Source organism: Stenella coeruleoalba (assembly GCF_951394435.1).
Source record: "Stenella coeruleoalba genome assembly, contig: scaffold_395, whole genome shotgun sequence".
Lineage (NCBI taxonomy): Eukaryota > Metazoa > Chordata > Mammalia > Artiodactyla > Delphinidae > Stenella > Stenella coeruleoalba.
The window spans coordinates 23,369-42,190 of record NW_027646441.1 but is presented as its reverse complement, the minus strand read 5'-3'; the positions used below and the strand labels follow the sequence as shown (position 1 = coordinate 42,190).

General features: G+C 43.8%; 1 long non-coding RNA gene across 1 annotated transcript in view; it reads left to right on the top strand.

The window, feature by feature from the left end:
* The window catches only part of LOC307181113, a 40,253-nt gene extending 23,035 nt beyond the window's left edge, over nucleotides 1-17,218 (top strand). The window contains exons 2-3 of the long non-coding RNA XR_013825908.1: nucleotides 16,446-16,527; nucleotides 17,146-17,218. This is a non-coding gene — a long non-coding RNA (uncharacterized lncRNA). The remainder of the gene's footprint in view (nucleotides 1-16,445; nucleotides 16,528-17,145) is intronic.
* The last annotated feature ends 1,604 nt before the right edge of the window (nucleotides 17,219-18,822 follow it).

Below are 18,822 nucleotides of genomic sequence, written 5' to 3'. Positions count from 1 at the left end.
GCAAACTGGGCCAAACAGGAGGTTAAAGGCGCTGACTCTCCAAGTGGGGAGAGTGTTAGTAAAGCGTCTGGAATGTTGCACCCGAGTACCAGGGGAAGAAAACTGAGACATATTTGAACACGTCTCCCGTTCACATGGTTGATCATACTTGGGTTCCACATGCATGTTTTAGCTGAAGGAAGAATACCTTAAACCTGGAGAGTTGAGACCCGTGGAATGGGTACCATGCAATATGACTTCAAAGGGTCTTCATTTGCTCACCGAACCTCTCCAATCCTATCACTGCTGCGTTTATGCCCCTGTACACATGCTTGATTCTCTTTCGGAGACATAGCAATCCATAGGTTTTAAGATACTTACTAGTCAGGTACATTCTTAGGCGTTTAATATGCGGTGTTGAGTCCATTTCGTTGAGCAAGGAGTAGCTCTTGTCTATTCCATATTTGACTTAAGGAACTTTATCTGTGCTCATTTCAATCTCTGGTTTTATGCAGCACCCAAACTCACCTTTCCCCTTAAGCAAGCATAAGTTGCTTTTCTAAATTTGAGACCCTGTTCTGTTCTGTAATTCAGTTCCTGTGTAGCCAAGTTTACATTCCGTGTATTACTGATATCTTATGATGTTTCTTTTTCTGTGTGACTTACTTCAGTTAGAATCATCATACCTGAATCCACTCATTGTGCTGCTAAGGGCCTGATGACACAGATTTCATTGCTGAGTGATATTGCTTTGTAAGTAAATACCACAACTTCTTTATCCATTTTTCACTTTCTGCGATGTTGAACTTGTACTGTAAACGAGGTTCTTGTAAACAGAGGCGTCCCAAACTTTGGGGTGGCTGTGTCTTTTTGATTTTAATTTCCCTAAGCTATAGGACCATAAGTGGAAGTGCCCTAGGTTCTGTTGCTTTGTTTTTTAGATGTTTCAGGAAACACCATACACTTCTCCCGAGTGGTTGTTGGCAATTTACATCCCGCCCATCAGCATAACAAGGCTCCCAGTTCTCCATGGCCTGTCCTGCCTTTCTGGATTTTACACTTTTTTCAGATGGCCCTTTTGACCAGGGGGAAGTGAGACTTCATTGTAGTGCAGATTTCCTTTGCAAGCTTGCTTGGTTGGCCAAAAAGGGCGTATGCGTTTTTTCCTGAATATATTCAGGAAAAAACGCATACGCCCTTTTTGGCCAAGTGCATCATTGTGGACGTTCTGCCTCTTTTCCTATGCTTTCAATGCAATTCCAGTCTACCTCCTGAAATCGGTTTCCTGCAATTCTGCCCCGCTTTCAAGTCCTCTTGGCAGCCTTACTTCAGTCTATTTTTGGACGATAGCTGTCATTTATAACTCTGCAGGTTTGTGAATTACAGTGCCCCTGAGCTCCTTTGTTCAACTCGCTTTCTTTTGAGCTGGCCGCAACACCGCAGGATGGCTTCAGGCTCTAATCTGGTTCCGGTACGGCACGCTGAGCCTTTGGTTATTTCGTCTTCCTGGTGGGAAATGAGAGTTAAATTTGCCCGTCCAGACACCTCCAGCTAGCCTCTCATTGGTTCTCGCTATTCCTGTTCATCTTCCGCAGAAATTGCAAACTGGGCCAAACAGGAGGTTAAAGGCGCTGACTCTCCAAGTGGGGAGAGTGTTAGTAAAGCGTCTGGAATGTTGCACCCGAGTTCCAGGGGAGGAAAACTGAGACATATTTGAACACGTCTCCCGTTCACATGGTTGATCATACTTGGGTTCCACATGCATGTTTTAGCTGAAGGAAGAATACCTAAAACCTGGGTAGTTGAAACCCGTGGAATGGGTACCATGCAATATGACTTCAAAGGGTCTTCATTTGCTCACCGAACCTCTCCAATCCTATCACTGCTGCGTTTATGCCCCTGTACACATGCTTGATTCTCTTTCGGAGACATAGCAATCCATAGGTTTTAAGATACTTACTAGTCAGGTACATTCTTAGGCGTTTAATATGCGGTGTTGAGTCCATTTCGTTCAGCAAGGAGTAGCTCTTGTCTATTCCATATTTGGCTTAAGGAACTTTATCTGTGCTCATTTCAATCTCTGGTTTTATGCAGCAACCCAACTCACCTTTCCCCTTAAGCAAGCATAAGTTGGTTTTCTAAATTTGAGACCCTGTTCTGTTTTGGAATTCAGTTCCTGTGTAGCCAAGTTTACATTCCGTGTATTAGTGATATCTTATGATGTTTCTTTTTCTGTGTGACTTATTTCAGTTAGAATCATCGTACCTGAATCTACTCATTATGCTGCTACGGGCCTGATGACATAGATTTCATTGCTGAGTGATACTGCATTGTACGTAAGTACCACAAGTTCTTTATCCATTTTTCACTTTCTGCGATGTTGAACTTGTACTGTAAACGAGGTTCTTGTAAACAGAGCCGTTCCAAACTTTGGGTGGCTGTGTCTTTTTGATTTTAATTTCCCTAAGCTATAGGACCATAAGTGGAAGTGCCCTAGGCTCTGTTGCTTTGTTTTTTAGATGTTTCAGGAAACACCATACACTTCTCCAGAGTGTCTGTTGGCAATTTACATCCCGCCCATCAGCATAACAAGGCTCCCAGTTCTCCATGGCCTGTCCTGCCTTTCTGGATTTTACACTTTTTTCAGATGGCCCTTTTGACCGGGGGGAAGTGAGACTTCATTGTAGTGCAGATTTCCTTTGCAAGTTTGCTTGGTTGGCCAAAAAGGGCGTATGCGTTTTTTCCTGAATATATTCAGGAAAAAACGCATACGCCCTTTTTGGCCAAGTGCATCATTGTGGACGTTCTGCCTCTTTTCCTATGCTTTCAATGCAATTCCAGTCTACCTCCTGAAATCGGTTTCCTGCAATGCTGCCCCGCTTTCAAGTCCTCTTGGCAGCCTTACTTCAGTCTATTTTTGGACGATAGCTGTCATTTATAACTCTGCAGGTTTGTGAATTACAGTGCCCCTGAGCTCCTTTCTTCAACTCGCTTTCTTGTGACCTGGCCGCAACACCGCAGGATGGCTTCAGGACCTAATCTGGTTCCGGCACGGCACGCTGAGCCTTTGGTTAATTCCTCTTCCTGGTGGGAAATGAGAGTTAAATTTGCCCGTCCAGACACCTCCAGCTAGTCTCCCATTGGTTCTCGCTATTCCTGTTCATCTTCCGCAGAAATTGCAAACTTGGCCAAACAGGAGGTTAAAGGGACTGACTCTGCAAGTCGGGAGAGTGTTATTAAAGCCTCTGGAATGTTGCACCCGAGTACCAGGTGTACGAAAACTGAGACATATTTGAACACGTCTCCCGATCACATGGTTGATCATACTCTAGGTTCCACATGCATGTTTTAGCTGAAGGAAGAATACCTTAAACCTGGGTAGTTGAAACCCGTGGAATGGGTACCATGCAATATGACTTCAAAGTGTTTTCATTTGCGCACCGAACCTCTCCAATCCTATCACTGCTGCGTTTATGCCCCTGTACACATGCTTGATTCTCTTTTGGAGACATAGCAATCCATAGGTTTTAAGATACTTACTAGTCAGGAACATTCTTAGGCGTTTAATATGGGGTGTTGAGTCCATTTCGTTGAGCAAGGAGTAGCTCTTGTCTATTCCATATTTGGCTTAAGGAACTTTATCTGTGCTCATTTCAATCTCTGGTTTTATGCAGCACCCCAACTCACCTTTCCCCTTAAGCAAGCATAAGTTGGTTTTCTAAATTTGAGACCCTGTTCTGTTCTGTAATTCAGTTCCTGTGTAGCCAAGTTTACATTCCGTGTATTACTGATATCTTATGATGTTTCTTTTTCTGTGTGACTTACTTAAGTTAGAATCATCATACCTGAATCCACTCATTGTGCTGCTACGGGCCTGATGACACAGATTTCACTGCTGAGTGATATTGCTTTGTAAGTAAATACCACAACTTCTTTATCCATTTTTCACTTTCTGCGATGTTGAACTTGTACTGTAAACGAGGTTCTTGTAAACAGAGCCGTTCCAAACTTTGGGGTGGCTGTGTCTTTTTGATTTTAATTTCCCTAAGCTATAGGACCATAAGTGGAAGTACCCTAGGTTCTGTTGCTTTGTTTTTTAGATGTTTCAGGAAACACCATACACTTCTCCCGAGTGGTTGTTGGCAATTTTCATCCCGCCCATCAGCATAACAAGGCTCCCAGTTCTCCATGGCCTGTCCTGCCTTTCTGGATTTTACACTTTTTTCAGATGGCCCTTTTGACCGGGGGGAAGTGAGACTTCATTGTAGTGCAGATTTCCTTTGCTAGCTTGCTTGGTTGGCCAAAAAGGGCGTATGCGTTTTTTCCTGAATATATTCAGGAAAAAACGCATACGCCCTTTTTGGCCAAGTGCATCATTGTGGACGTTCTGCCTCTTTTCCTATGCTTTCAATGCAATTCCAGTCTACCTCCTGAAATCGGTTTCCTGCAATGCTGCCCCGCTTTCAAGTCCTCTTGGCAGCCTTACTTCAGTCTATTTTTGGACGATAGCTGTCATTTATAACTCTGCAGGTTTGTGAATTACAGTGCCCCTGAGCTCCTTTCTTCAACTCGCTTTCTTGTGACCTGGCCGCAACACCGCAGGATGGCTTCAGGCCCTAATCTGGTTCCGGCACTGCACGCTGAGCCTTTGGTTATTTCCTCTTCCTGGTGGGAAATGAGAGTTAAATTTGCCCGTCCAGACACCTCCAGCTAGCCTCTCATTGGTTCTCGCTATTCCTGTTAATCTTCCGCAGAAATTGCAAACTGGGCCAAACAGGAGGTTAAAGGGACTGACTCTCCAAGTCGGGAGAGTGTTGGTAAAGCGTCTGGAATGTTGCACCCGAGTACCAGGGGAGGAAAACTGAGACATATTTGAACACGTCTCCCGTTCACATGGTTGATCATACTCTGGGTTCCACATGCATGTTTTAGCTGAAGGAAGAATACCTTAAACCTGGAGAGTTGAGACCCGTGTAATGGGTACCATGCAGTATAACTTCAAAGGGTCTTCATTTGCTCACCGAACCTCTCCAATCCTATCACTGCTGTGTTTATTCCCCTGTACACACGCTTGATTCTCTTTTGGAGACATAGCAATCCATAGGTTTTAAGATACTTACTAGTCAGGTACATTCTTAGGGGTTTAATATGGGGTTTTGAGTCCATTTCGTTGAGCAAGGAGTAGCTCTTGTCTATTCCATATTTGGCTTAAGGAACTTTATCGGTGCTCATTTCAATCTCTGGTTTTATGCAGCACCCCAACTCACCTTTCCCCTTAAGCAAGCATAAGTTGGTTTTCTAAATTTGAGACCCTGTTCTGTTCTGTAATTCAGTTCCTGTGTAGCCAAGTTTACATTCCGTGTATTACTGATATCTTATGATGTTTCTTTTTCTGTGTGACTTACTTCAGTTAGAATCATCATACCTGAATCCACTCATTGTGCTGCTAAGGGCCTGATGACACAGATTTCATTGCTGAGTGATATTGCTTTGTAAGTAAATACCACAACTTCTTTATCCATTTTTCACTTTCTGCGATGTTGAACTTGTACTGTAAACGAGGTTCTTGTAAACAGAGGCGTCCCAAACTTTGGGGTGGCTGTGTCTTTTTGATTTTAATTTCCCTAAGCTATAGGACCATAAGTGGCAGTGCCCTAGGCTCTGTTGCTTTGTTTTTTAGATATTTCAGGAAACACCATACACTTCTCCCGAGTGTCTGTTGGCAATTTACATCCCGCCGATCAGCATAACAAGGCTCCCAGTTCTCCATGGCCTGTCCTGCCTTTCTGGATTTTACACTTTTTTCAGATGGCCCTTTTGACCGGGGGGAAGTGAGACTTCATTGTAGTGCAGATTTCCTTTGCAAGCTTGCTTGGTTGGCCAAAAAGGGCGTATGCGTTTTTTCCTGAATATATTCAGGAAAAAACGCATACGCCCTTTTTGGCCAAGTGCATCATTGTGGACGTTCTGCCTCTTTTCCTATGCTTTCAATGCAATTCCAGTCTACCTCCTGAAATCGGTTTCCTGCAATTCTGCCCCGCTTTCAAGTCCTCTTGGCAGCCTTACTTCAGTATATTTTTGGACGATAGCTGTCATTTATAACTCTGCAGGTTTGTGAATTACAGTGCCCCTGAGCTCCTTTCTTCAACTCGCTTTCTTGTGACCTGGCCGCAACACCGCAGGATGGCTTCAGGCCCTAATCTGGTTCCGGCACGGCACGCTGAGCCTTTGGTTATTTCCTCTTCCTGGTGGGAAATGAGAGTTAAATTTGCCCGTCCAGACACCTCCAGCTAGTCTCTCATTGGTTCTCGCTATTCCTGTTCATCTTCCGCAGAAATTGCAAACTGGGCCAAACAGGAGGTTAAAGGGACTGACTCTCCAAGTGGGGAGAGTGTTAGTAAAGCGTCTGGAATGTTGCACCCGAGTACCAGGGTACGAAAACTGAGACATATTTGAACACGTCTCCCGTTCACATGGTTGATCATACTTGGGTTCCACATGCATGTTTTAGCTGAAGGAAGAATACCTAAAACCTGGGTAGTTGAAACCCGTGGAATGGGTACCATGCAATATGACTTCAAAGGGTCTTCATTTGCTCACCGAACCTCTCCAATCCTATCACTGCTGCGTTTATGCCCCTGTACACATGCTTGATTCTCTTTTGGAGACATAGCAATCCATAGGTTTTAAGATACTTACTAGTCAGGTACATTCTTAGGCGTTTAATATGCGGTGTTGAGTCCATTTCGTTGAGCAACGAGTAGCTCTTGTCTATTCCATATTTGGCTTAAGGAACTTTATCTGTGCTCATTTCAATCTCCGGTTTTATGCAGCAACCCAACTCACCTTTACCCTTAAGCAAGCATAAGTTGGTTTTCTAAATTTGAGACCCTGTTCTGTTTTGGAATTCAGTTCCTGTGTAGCCAAGTTTACATTCCGTGTATTACTGATATCTTATGATGTTTCTTTTTCTGTGTGACTTATTTCAGTTAGAATCATCGTACCTGAATCTACTCATTATGCTGCTACGGGCCTGATGACATAGATTTCATTGCTGAGTGATACTGCATTGTACGTAAGTACCACAAGTTCTTTATCCATTTTTCACTTTCTGCGATGTTGAACTTGTACTGTAAACAAGGTTCTTGTAAACAGAGCCGTTCCAAACTTTGGGGTGGCTGTGTCTTTTTGATTTTAATTTCCCTAAGCTATAGGACCATAAGTGGAAGTGCCCTAGGCTCTGTTGCTTTGTTTTTTATATGTTTCAGGAAACACCATACACTTCTCCCGAGTGGTTGTTGGCAATTTACATCCCGCCCATCAGCATAACAAGGCTCCCAGTTCTCCATGGCCTGTCCTGCCTTTCTGGATTTTACACTTTTTTCAGATGGCCCTTTTGACCGGGGGGAAGTGAGACTTCATTGTAGTGCAGATTTCCTTTGCAAGCTTGCTTGGTTGGCCAAAAAGGGCGTATGCGTTTTTTCCTGAATATATTCAGGAAAAAACGCATACGCCCTTTTTGGCCAAGTGCATCATTGTGGACGTTCTGCCTCTTTTCCTATGCTTTCAATGCAATTCCAGTCTACCTCCTGAAATCGGTTTCCTGCAATTCTGCCCCGCTTTCAAGTCCTCTTGGCAGCCTTACTTCAGTCTATTTTTGGACGATAGCTGTCATTTATAACTCTGCAGGTTTGTGAATTACAGTGCCCCTGAGCTCCTTTGTTCAACTCGCTTTCTTTTGAGCTGGCCGCAACACCGCAGGATGGCTTCAGGCCCTAATCTGGTTCCGGTACGGCACGCTGAGCCTTTGGTTATTTCCTCTTCCTGGTGGGAAATGAGAGTTAAATTTGCCCGTTCAGACACCTCCAGCTAGCCTGTCATTGGTTCTCGCTATTCCTGTTCATCTTCCGCAGAAATTGCAAACTGGGCCAAACAGGAGGTTAAAGGGACTGACTCTCCAAGTCGGGAGAGTGTTAGTAAAGCGTCTGGAATGTTGCACCCAAGTACCAGGGTACGAAAACTGAGACATATTTGAACACGTCTCCCGATCACATGGTTGATCATACTCTAGGTTCCACATGCATGTTTTAGCTGAAGGAAGAATACCTTAAACCTGGGTAGTTGAAACCCGTGGAATGGGTACCATGCAATATGACTTCAAAGGGTCTTCATTTGCTCACCGAACCTCTCCAATCCTATCACTGCTGCGTTTATGCCCCTGTACACATGCTTGATTCTCTTTTGGAGACATAACAATCCATAGGTTTTAAGATACTTACTAGTCAGGAACATTCTTAGGCGTTTAATATGGGGTGTTGAGTCCATTTCGTTGAGCAAGGAGTAGCTCTTGTCTATTCCATATTTGGCTTAAGGAACTTTATCTGTGCTCATTTCAATCTCTGGTTTTATGCAGCACCCCAACTCACCTTTCCCCTTAAGCAAGCATAAGTTGGTTTTCTAAATTTGAGACCCTGTTCTGTTCTGTAATTCAGTTCCTGTGTAGCCAAGTTTACATTCCGTGTATTACTGATATCTTATGATGTTTCTTTTTCTGTGTGACTTATTTCAGTTAGAATCATCGTACCTGAATCTACTCATTATGCTGCTATGGGCCTGATGACATAGATTTCATTGCTGAGTGATACTGCATTGTACGTAAGTACCACAAGTTCTTTATCCATTTTTCACTTTCTGCGATGTTGAACTTGTACTGTAAACGAGGTTCTTGTAAACAGAGCCGTTCCAAACTTTGGGGTGGCTGTGTCTTTTTGATTTTAATTTCCCTAAGCTATAGGACCATAAGTGGAAGTGCCCTCGGCTCTGTTGCTTTGTTTTTTATATGTTTCAGGAAACACCATACACTTCTCCCGAGTGGTTGTTGGCAATTTACATCCCGCCCATCAGCATAACAAGGCTCCCAGTTCTCCATGGCCTGTCCTGCCTTTCTGGATTTTACACTTTTTTCAGATGGCCCTTTTGACCGGGGGGAAGTGAGACTTCATTGTAGTGCAGATTTCCTTTGCAAGCTTGCTTGGTTGGCCAAAAAGGGCGTATGCGTTTTTTCCTGAATATATTCAGGAAAAAACGCATACGCCCTTTTTGGCCAAGTGCATCATTGTGGACGTTCTGCCTCTTTTCCTATGCTTTCAATGCAATTCCAGTCTACCTCCTGAAATCGGTTTCCTGCAATTCTGCCCCGCTTTCAAGTCCTCTTGGCAGCCTTACTTCAGTCTATTTTTGGACGATAGCTGTCATTTATAACTCTGCAGGTTTGTGAATTACAGTGCCCCTGAGCTCCTTTCTTCAACTCGCTTTCTTGTGACCTGGCCGCAACACCGCAGGATGGCTTCAGGACCTAATCTGGTTCCGGCATGGCACGCTGAGCCTTTGGTTAATTCCTCTTCCTGGTGGGAAATGAGAGTTAAATTTGCCCGTCCAGACACCTCCAGCTAGCCTCTCATTGGTTCTCGCTATTCCTGTTCATCTTCCGCAGAAATTGCAAACTGGGCCAAACAGGAGGTTAAAGGGACTGACTCTCCAAGTCGGGAGAGTGTTAGTAAAGCGTCTGGAATGTTGCACCCAAGTACCAGGGTACGAAAACTGAGACATATTTGAACACGTCTCCCGATCACATGGTTGATCATACTCTAGGTTCCACATGCATGTTTTAGCTGAAGGAAGAATACCTTAAACCTGGGTAGTTGAAACCCGTGGAATGGGTACCATGCAATATGATTTCAAAGGGTCTTCATTTGCTCACCGAACCTCTCCAATCCTATCACTGCTGCGTTTATTCCCCTGTACACACGCTTGATTCTCTTTTGGAGACATAGCAATCCATAGGTTTTAAGATACTTACTAGTCAGGTACATTCTTAGGGGTTTAATATGGGGTGTTGAGTCCATTTCGTTGAGCAAGGAGTAGCTCTTGTCTATTCCATATTTGGCTTAAGGAACTTTATCTGTGCTCATTTCAATCTCTGGTTTTATGCAGCACCCCAACTCACCTTTCCCCTTAAGCAAGCATAAGTTGGTTTTCTAAATTTGAGACCCTGTTCTGTTCTGTAATTCAGTTCCTGTGTAGCCAAGTTTACATTCCGTGTATTACTGATATCTTATGATGTTTCTTTTTCTGTGTGACTTATTTCAGTTAGAATCATCATACCTGAATCCACTCATTGTGCTGCTAAGGGCCTGATGACACAGATTTCATTGCTGAGTGATATTGCTTTGTAAGTAAATACCACAACTTCTTTATCCATTTTTCACTTTCTGCGATGTTGAACGTGTACTGTAAACGAGGTTCTTGTAAACAGAGCCATTCCAAACTTTGGGGTGGCTGTGTCTTTTTCATTTTAATTTCCCTAAGCTATAGGACCATAAGTGGAAGTGCCCTAGGTTCTGTTGCTTTGTTTTTTAGATGTTTCAGGAAACACCATACACTTCTCCCGAGTGGTTGTTGGCAATTTACATCCCGCCCATCAGCATAACAAGGCTCCCAGTTCTCCATGGCCTGTCCTGCCTTTCTGGATTTTACACTTTTTTCAGATGGCCCTTTTGACCGGGGGGAAGTGAGACTTCATTGTAGTGCAGATTTCCTTTGCAAGCTTGCTTGGTTGGCCAAAAAGGGCGTATGCGTTTTTTCCTGAATATATTCAGGAAAAAACGCATACGCCCTTTTTGGCCAAGTGCATCATTGTGGACGTTCTGCCTCTTTTCCTATGCTTTCAATGCAATTCCAGTCTACCTCCTGAAATCGGTTTCCTGCAATTCTGCCCCGCTTTCAAGTCCTCTTGGCAGCCTTACTTCAGTCTATTTTTGGACGATAGCTGTCATTTATAACTCTGCAGGTTTGTGAATTACAGTGCCCCTGAGCTCCTTTGTTCAACTCGCTTTCTTTTGAGCTGGCCGCAACACCGCAGGATGGCTTCAGGCCCTAATCTGGTTCCGGTACGGCACGCTGAGCCTTTGGTTATTTCCTCTTCCTGGTGGGAAATGAGAGTTAAATTTGCCCGTCCAGACACCTCCAGCTAGCCTCTCATTGGTTCTCGCTATTCCTGTTCATCTTCCGCAGAAATTGCAAACTGGGCCAAACAGGAGGTTAAAGGCGCTGACTCTCCAAGTGGGGAGAGTGTTAGTAAAGCGTCTGGAATGTTGCACCCGAGTACCAGGGGAGGAAAACTGAGACATATTTGAACACGTCTCCCGTTCACATGGTTGATCATACTTGGGTTCCACATGCATGTTTTAGCTGAAGGAAGAATACCTTAAACCTGGAGAGTTGAGACCCGTGGAATGGGTACCATGCAATATGACTTCAAAGGGTCTTCATTTGCTCACCGAACCTCTCCAATCCTATCACTGCTGCGTTTATGCACCTGTACACATGCTTGATTCTCTTTTGGAGACATAGCAATCCATAGGTTTTAAGATACTTACTAGTCAGGTACATTCTTAGGCGTTTAATATGGGGTGTTGAGTCCATTTCGTTGAGCAAGGAGTAGCTCTTGTCTATTCCATATTTGGCTTAAGGAACTTTATCTGTGCTCATTTCAATCTCTGGTTTTATGCAGCAACCCAACTCACCTTTCCCCTTAAGCAAGCATAAGTTGGTTTTCTAAATTTGAGACCCTGTTCTGTTTTGGAATTCAGTTCCTGTGTAGCCAAGTTTACATTCCATGTATTACTGATATCTTATGATGTTTCTTTTTCTGTGTGACTTATTTCAGTTAGAATCATCGTACCTGAATCTACTCATTATGCTGCTATGGGCCTGATGACATAGATTTCATTGCTGAGTGATACTGCATTGTACGTAAGTACCACAAGTTCTTTATCCATTTTTCACTTTCTGCGATGTTGAACTTGTACTGTAAACGAGGTTCTTGTAAACAGAGCCGTTCCAAACTTTGGGGTGGCTGTGTCTTTTTGATTTTAATTTCCCTAAGCTATAGGACCATAAGTGGAAGTGCCCTAGGCTCTGTTGCTTTGTTTTTTATATGTTTCAGGAAACACCATACACTTCTCCCAAGTGTCTGTTGGCAATTTACATCCCGCCCATCAGCATAACAAGGCTCCCAGTTCTCCATGGCCTGTCCTGCCTTTCTGGATTTTACACTTTTTTCAGATGGCCCTTTTGACCGGGGGGAAGTGAGACTTCATTGTAGTGCAGATTTCCTTTGCAAGCTTGCTTGGTTGGCCAAAAAGGGCGTATGCGTTTTTTCCTGAATATATTCAGGAAAAAACGCATACGCCCTTTTTGGCCAAGTGCATCATTGTGGACGTTCTGCCTCTTTTCCTATGCTTTCAATGCAATTCCAGTCTACCTCCTGAAATCGGTTTCCTGCAATTCTGCCCCGCTTTCAAGTCCTCTTGGCAGCCTTACTTCAGTCTATTTTTGGACGATAGCTGTCATTTATAACTCTGCAGGTTTGTGAATTACAGTGCCCCTGAGCTCCTTTCTTCAACTCGCTTTCTTGTGACCTGGCCGCAACACCGCAGGATGGCTTCAGGACCTAATCTGGTTCCGGCACGGCACGCTGAGCCTTTGGTTAATTCCTCTTCCTGGTGGGAAATGAGAGTTAAATTTGCCCGTCCAGACACCTCCAGCTAGCCTCTCATTGGTTCTCGCTATTCCTGTTCATCTTCTGCAGAAATTGCAAACTGGGCCAAACAGGAGGTTAAACGGACTGACTCTCCAAGTCGGGAGAGTGTTAGTAAAGCGTCTGGAATGTTGCACCCGAGTACCAGGGTACGAAAACTGAGACATATTTGAACACGTCTCCCGATCACATGGTTGATCATACTCTAGTTTCCACATGCATGTTTTAGCTGAAGGAATAATACCTTAAACCTGGGTAGTTGAAACCCGTGGAATGGGTACCATGCAATATGACTTCAAAGGGTCTTCATTTGCTCACCGAACCTCTCCAATCCTATCACTGCTGCGTTTATGCCCCTGTACACATGCTTGATTCTCTTTTGGAGACATAGCAATCCATAGGTTTTAAGATACTTACTAGTCAGGAACATTCTTAGGCGTTTAATATGGGGTGTTGAGTCCATTTCGTTGAGCAAGGAGTAGCTCTTGTCTATTCCATATTTGGCTTAAGGAACTTTATCTGTGCTCATTTCAATCTCTGGTTTTATGCAGCACCCCAACTCACCTTTCCCCTTAAGCAAGCATAAGTTGGTTTTCTAAATTTGAGACCCTGTTCTGTTCTGTAATTCAGTTCCTGTGTAGCCAAGTTTACATTCCGTGTATTACTGATATCTTATGATGTTTCTTTTTCTGTGTGACTTATTTCAGTTAGAATCATCATACCTGAATCCACTCATTGTGATGCTGAGGGCCTGATGACATAGATTTCATTGCTGAGTGATATTGCTTTGTAAGTGAATACCACAACTTCTTTATCCATTTTTCACTTTCTGCGATGTTGAACTTGTACTGTAAACGAGGTTCTTGTAAACAGAGCCGTTCCAAACTTTGGGGTGGCTGTGTCTTTTTGATTTTAATTTCCCTAAGCTATAGGACCATAAGTGGCAGTGCCCTAGGCTCTGTTGCTTTGTTTTTTAGATGTTTCAGGAAACACCATACACTTCTCCCAAGTGTCTGTTGGCAATTTACATCCCGCCCATCAGCATAACAAGGCTCCCAGTTCTTAATGGCCTGTTGCCTTTCTGGATTTTACACTTTTTTCAGATGGCCCTTTTGACCGGGGGGAAGTGAGACTTCATTGTAGTGCAGATTTCCTTTGCAAGCTTGCTTGGTTGGCCAAAAAGGGCGTATGCGTTTTTTCCTGAATATATTCAGGAAAAAACGCATACGCCCTTTTTGGCCAAGTGCATCATTGTGGACGTTCTGCCTCTTTTCCTATGCTTTCAATGCAATTCCAGTCTACCTCCTGAAATCGGTTTCCTGCAATTCTGCCCCGCTTTCAAGTCCTCTTGGCAGCCTTACTTCAGTCTATTTTTGGACGATAGCTGTCATTTATAACTCTGCAGGTTTGTGAATTACAGTGCCCCTGAGCTCCTTTCTTCAACTCGCTTTCTTGTGACCTGGCCGCAACACCGCAGGATGCCTTCAGGACCTAATCTGGTTCCGGCATGGCACGCTGAGCCTTTGGTTAATTCCTCTTCCTGGTGGGAAATGAGAGTTAAATTTGCCCGTCCAGACACCTCCAGCTAGCCTCTCATTGGTTCTCGCTATTCCTGTTCATCTTCCGCAGAAATTGCAAACTGGGCCAAACAGGAGGTTAAAGGGACTGACTCTCCAAGTCGGGAGAGTGTTAGTAAAGCGTCTGGAATGTTGCACCCAAGTACCAGGGTACGAAAACTGAGACATATTTGAACACGTCTCCCGATCACATGGTTGATCATACTCTAGGTTCCACATGCATGTTTTAGCTGAAGGAAGAATACCTTAAACCTGGGTAGTTGAAACCCGTGGAATGGGTACCATGCAATATGATTTCAAAGGGTCTTCATTTGCTCACCGAACCTCTCCAATCCTATCACTGCTGCGTTTATTCCCCTGTACACACGCTTGATTCTCTTTTGGAGACATAGCAATCCATAGGTTTTAAGATACTTACTAGTCAGGTACATTCTTAGGGGTTTAATATGGGGTGTTGAGTCCATTTCGTTGAGCAAGGAGTAGCTCTTGTCTATTCCATATTTGGCTTAAGGAACTTTATCTGTGCTCATTTCAATCTCTGGTTTTATGCAGCACCCCAACTCACCTTTCCCCTTAAGCAAGCATAAGTTGGTTTTCTAAATTTGAGACCCTGTTCTGTTCTGTAATTCAGTTCCTGTGTAGCCAAGTTTACATTCCGTGTATTACTGATATCTTATGATGTTTCTTTTTCTGTGTGACTTATTTCAGTTAGAATCATCATACCTGAATCCACTCATTGTGCTGCTAAGGGCCTAATGACACAGATTTCATTGCTGAGTGATATTGCTTTGTAAGTAAATACCACAACTTCTTTATCCATTTTTCACTTTCTGCGATGTTGAACGTGTACTGTAAACGAGGTTCTTGTAAACAGAGCCGTTCCAAACTTTGGGGTGGCTGTGTCTTTTTGATTTTAATTTCCCTAAGCTATAGGACCATAAGTGGAAGTGCCCTAGGCTCTGTTGCTTTGTTTTTTAGATGTTTCAGGAAACACCATACACTTCTCCCGAGTGGTTGTTGGCAATTTACATCCCGCCCATCAGCATAACAAGGCTCCCAGTTCTCCATGGCCTGTCCTGCCTTTCTGGATTTTACACTTTTTTCAGATGGCCCTTTTGACCGGGGGGAAGTGAGACTTCATTGTAGTGCAGATTTCCTTTGCAAGCTTGCTTGGTTGGCCAAAAAGGGCGTATGCGTTTTTTCCTGAATATATTCAGGAAAAAACGCATACGCCCTTTTTGGCCAAGTGCATCATTGTGGACGTTCTGCCTCTTTTCCTATGCTTTCAATGCAATTCCAGTCTACCTCCTGAAATCGGTTTCCTGCAATTCTGCCCCGCTTTCAAGTCCTCTTGGCAGCCTTACTTCAGTCTATTTTTGGACGATAGCTGTCATTTATAACTCTGCAGGTTTGTGAATTACAGTGCCCCTGAGCTCCTTTCTTCAACTCGCTTTCTTGTGACCTGGCCGCAACACCGCAGGATGGCTTCAGGCCCTAATCTGGTTCCGGCACTGCACGCTGAGCCTTTGGTTATTTCCTCTTCCTGGTGGGAAATGAGAGTTAAATTTGCCCGTCCAGACACCTCCAGCTAGTCTCTCATTGGTTCTCGCTATTCCTGTTCATCTTCTGCAGAAATTGCAAACTGGGCCAAACAGGAGGTTAAAGGGACTGACTCTCCAAGTCGGGAGAGTGTTAGTAAAGCGTCTGGAACGTTGCACCCGAGTACCAGGGTACGAAAACTGAGACATATTTGAACACGTCTCCCGATCACATGGTTGATCATACTCTAGGTTCCACATGCATGTTTTAGCTGAAGGAAGAATACCTTAAACCTGGAGAGTTGAGACCCGTGTAATGGGTACCATGCAATATGACTTCAAAGGGTCTTCATTTGCTCACCGAACCTCTCCAATCCTATCACTGCTGTGTTTATTCCCCTGTACACACGCTTGATTCTCTTTTGGAGACATAGCAATCCATAGGTTTTAAGATACTTACTAGTCAGGTACATTCTTAGGGGTTTAAAATGGGGTTTTGCGTCCATTTCGTTGAGCAAGGAGTAGCTCTTGTCTATTCCATATTTGGCTTAAGGAACTTTATCTGTGCTCATTTCAATCTCTGGTTTTATGCAGCACCCCAACTCACCTTTACCCTTAAGCAAGCATAAGTTGGTTTTCTAAATTTGAGACCCTGTTCTGTTCTGTAATTCAGTTCCTGTGTAGCCAAGTTTACATTCCGTGTATTACTGATATCTTATGATGTTTCTTTTTCTGTGTGACTTATTTCAGTTAGAATCATCATACCTGAATCCACTCATTGCGATGCTAAGGGCATGATGACATAGATTTCATTGCTGAGTGATATTGCTTTGTAAGTGAATACCACAACTTCTTTATCCATTTTTCACTTTCTGCGATGTTGAACTTGTACTGTAAACGAGGTTCTTGTAAACAGAGCCGTTCCAAACTTTGGGGTGGCTGTGTCTTTTTGATTTTAATTTCCCTAAGCTATAGGACCATAAGTGGAAGTGCCCTAGGCTCTGTTGCTTTGTTTTTTAGATGTTTCAGGAAACACCATACACTTTTCCCGAGTGTCTGTTGGCAATTTACATCCCGCCGATCAGCATAACAAGGCTCCCAGTTCTCCATGGCCTGTCCTGCCTTTCTGGATTTTACACTTTTTTCAGATGACCCTTTTGACCCGGGGGAAGTGAGACTTCATTGTAGTGCAGATTTCCTTTGCAAGCTTGCTTGGTTGGCCAAAAAGGGCGTATGCGTTTTTTCCTGAATATATTCAGGAAAAAACGCATACGCCCTTTTTGGCCAAGTGCATCATTGTGGACGTTCTGCCTCTTTTCCTATGCTTTCAATGCAATTCCAGTCTACCTCCTGAAATCGGTTTCCTGCAATTCTGCCCCGCTTTCAAGTCCTCTTGGCAGCCTTACTTCAGTCTATTTTTAGACGATAGCTGTCATTTATAACTCTGCAGGTTTGTGAATTACAGTGACCCTGAGCTCCTTTCTTCAACTCGCTTTCTTGTGACCTGGCCGCAACACCGCAGGATGGCTTCAGGCCCTAATCTGGTTCCGGCACTGCACGCTGAGCCTTTGGTTATTTCCTCTTCCTGGTGGGAAATGAGAGTTAAATTTGCCCGTCCAGACACCTCCAGCTAGTCTCTCATTGGTTCTCGCTATTCCTGTTCATCTTCTGCAGAAATTGCAAACTGGGCCAAACAGGAGGTTAAAGGGACTGACTCTCCAAGTCGGGAGAGTGTTAGTAAAGCGTCTGGAATGTTGCACCCGAGTACCAGGGTACGAAAACTGAGACATATTTGAACACGTCTCCCGATCACATGGTTGATCATACTCTAGGTTCCACATGCATGTTTTAGCTGAAGGAAGAATACCTTAAACCTGGGTAGTTGAAACCCGTGAAATGGGTACCATGCAATATGACTTCAAAGGGTCTTCATTTGCTCACCAAACCTCTCCAATCCTATCACTGCTGCGTTTATGCCCCTGTACACATGCTTGATTCTCTTTTGGAGACATAGCAATCCATAGGTTTTAAGATACTTACTAGTCAGGTACATTCTTAGGCGTTTAATATGCGGTGTTGAGTCCCTTTCGTTGAACAAGGAGTAGCTCTTGTCTATTCCATATTTGGCTTAAGGAACTTTATCTGTGCTCATTTCAATCTCTGGTTTTATGCAGCAACCCAACTCACCTTTACCCTTAAGCAAGCATAAGTTGGTTTTCTAAATTTGAGACCCTATTCTGTTTTGGAATTCAGTTCCTGTGTAGCCAAGTTTACATTCCGTGTATTACTGATATCTTATGATGTTTCTTTTTCTGTGTGACTTATTTCAGTTAGAATCATCGTACCTGAATCTACTCATTATGCTGCTACGGGCCTGATGACATAGATTTCATTGCTGAGTGATACTGCATTGTACGTAAGTACCACAAGTTCTTTATCCATTTTTCACTTTCTGCGATGTTGATCTTGTACTGTAAACGAGGTTCTTGTAAACAGAGCCGTTCCAAACTTTGGGGTGGCTGTGTCTTTTTGATTTTAATTTCCCTAAGCTATAGGACCATAAGTGGAAGTGCCCTCGGCTCCGTTGCTTTGTTTTTTAGATGTTTCAGGAAACACCATACACTTCTCCCGAGTGGTTGTTGGCAATTTACATCCCGCCCATCAGCATAACAAGGTTCCCAGTTCTCCATGGCCTGTCCTGCCTTTCTGGATTTTACACTTTTTTCAGATGGCCCTTTTGACCGGGGGGAAGTGAGACTTCATTGTAGTGCAGATTTCCTTTGCAAGCTTGCTTGGTTGGCCAAAAAGGGCGTATGCGTTTTTTCCTGAATATATTCAGGAAAAAACGCATACGCCCTTTTTGGCCAAGTGCATCATTGTGGACGTTCTGCCTCTTTTCCTATGCTTTCAATGCAATTCCAGTCTACCTCCTGAAATCGGTTTCCTGCAATTCTGCCCCGCTTTCAAGTCCTCTTGGCAGCCTTACTTCAGTCTATTTTTGGACGATAGCTGTCATTTATAACTCTGCAGGTTTGTGAATTACAGTGCCCCTGAGCTCCTTTCTTCAACTCGCTTTCTTGTGACCTGGCCGCAACACCGCAGGATGGCTTCAGGACCTAATCTGGTT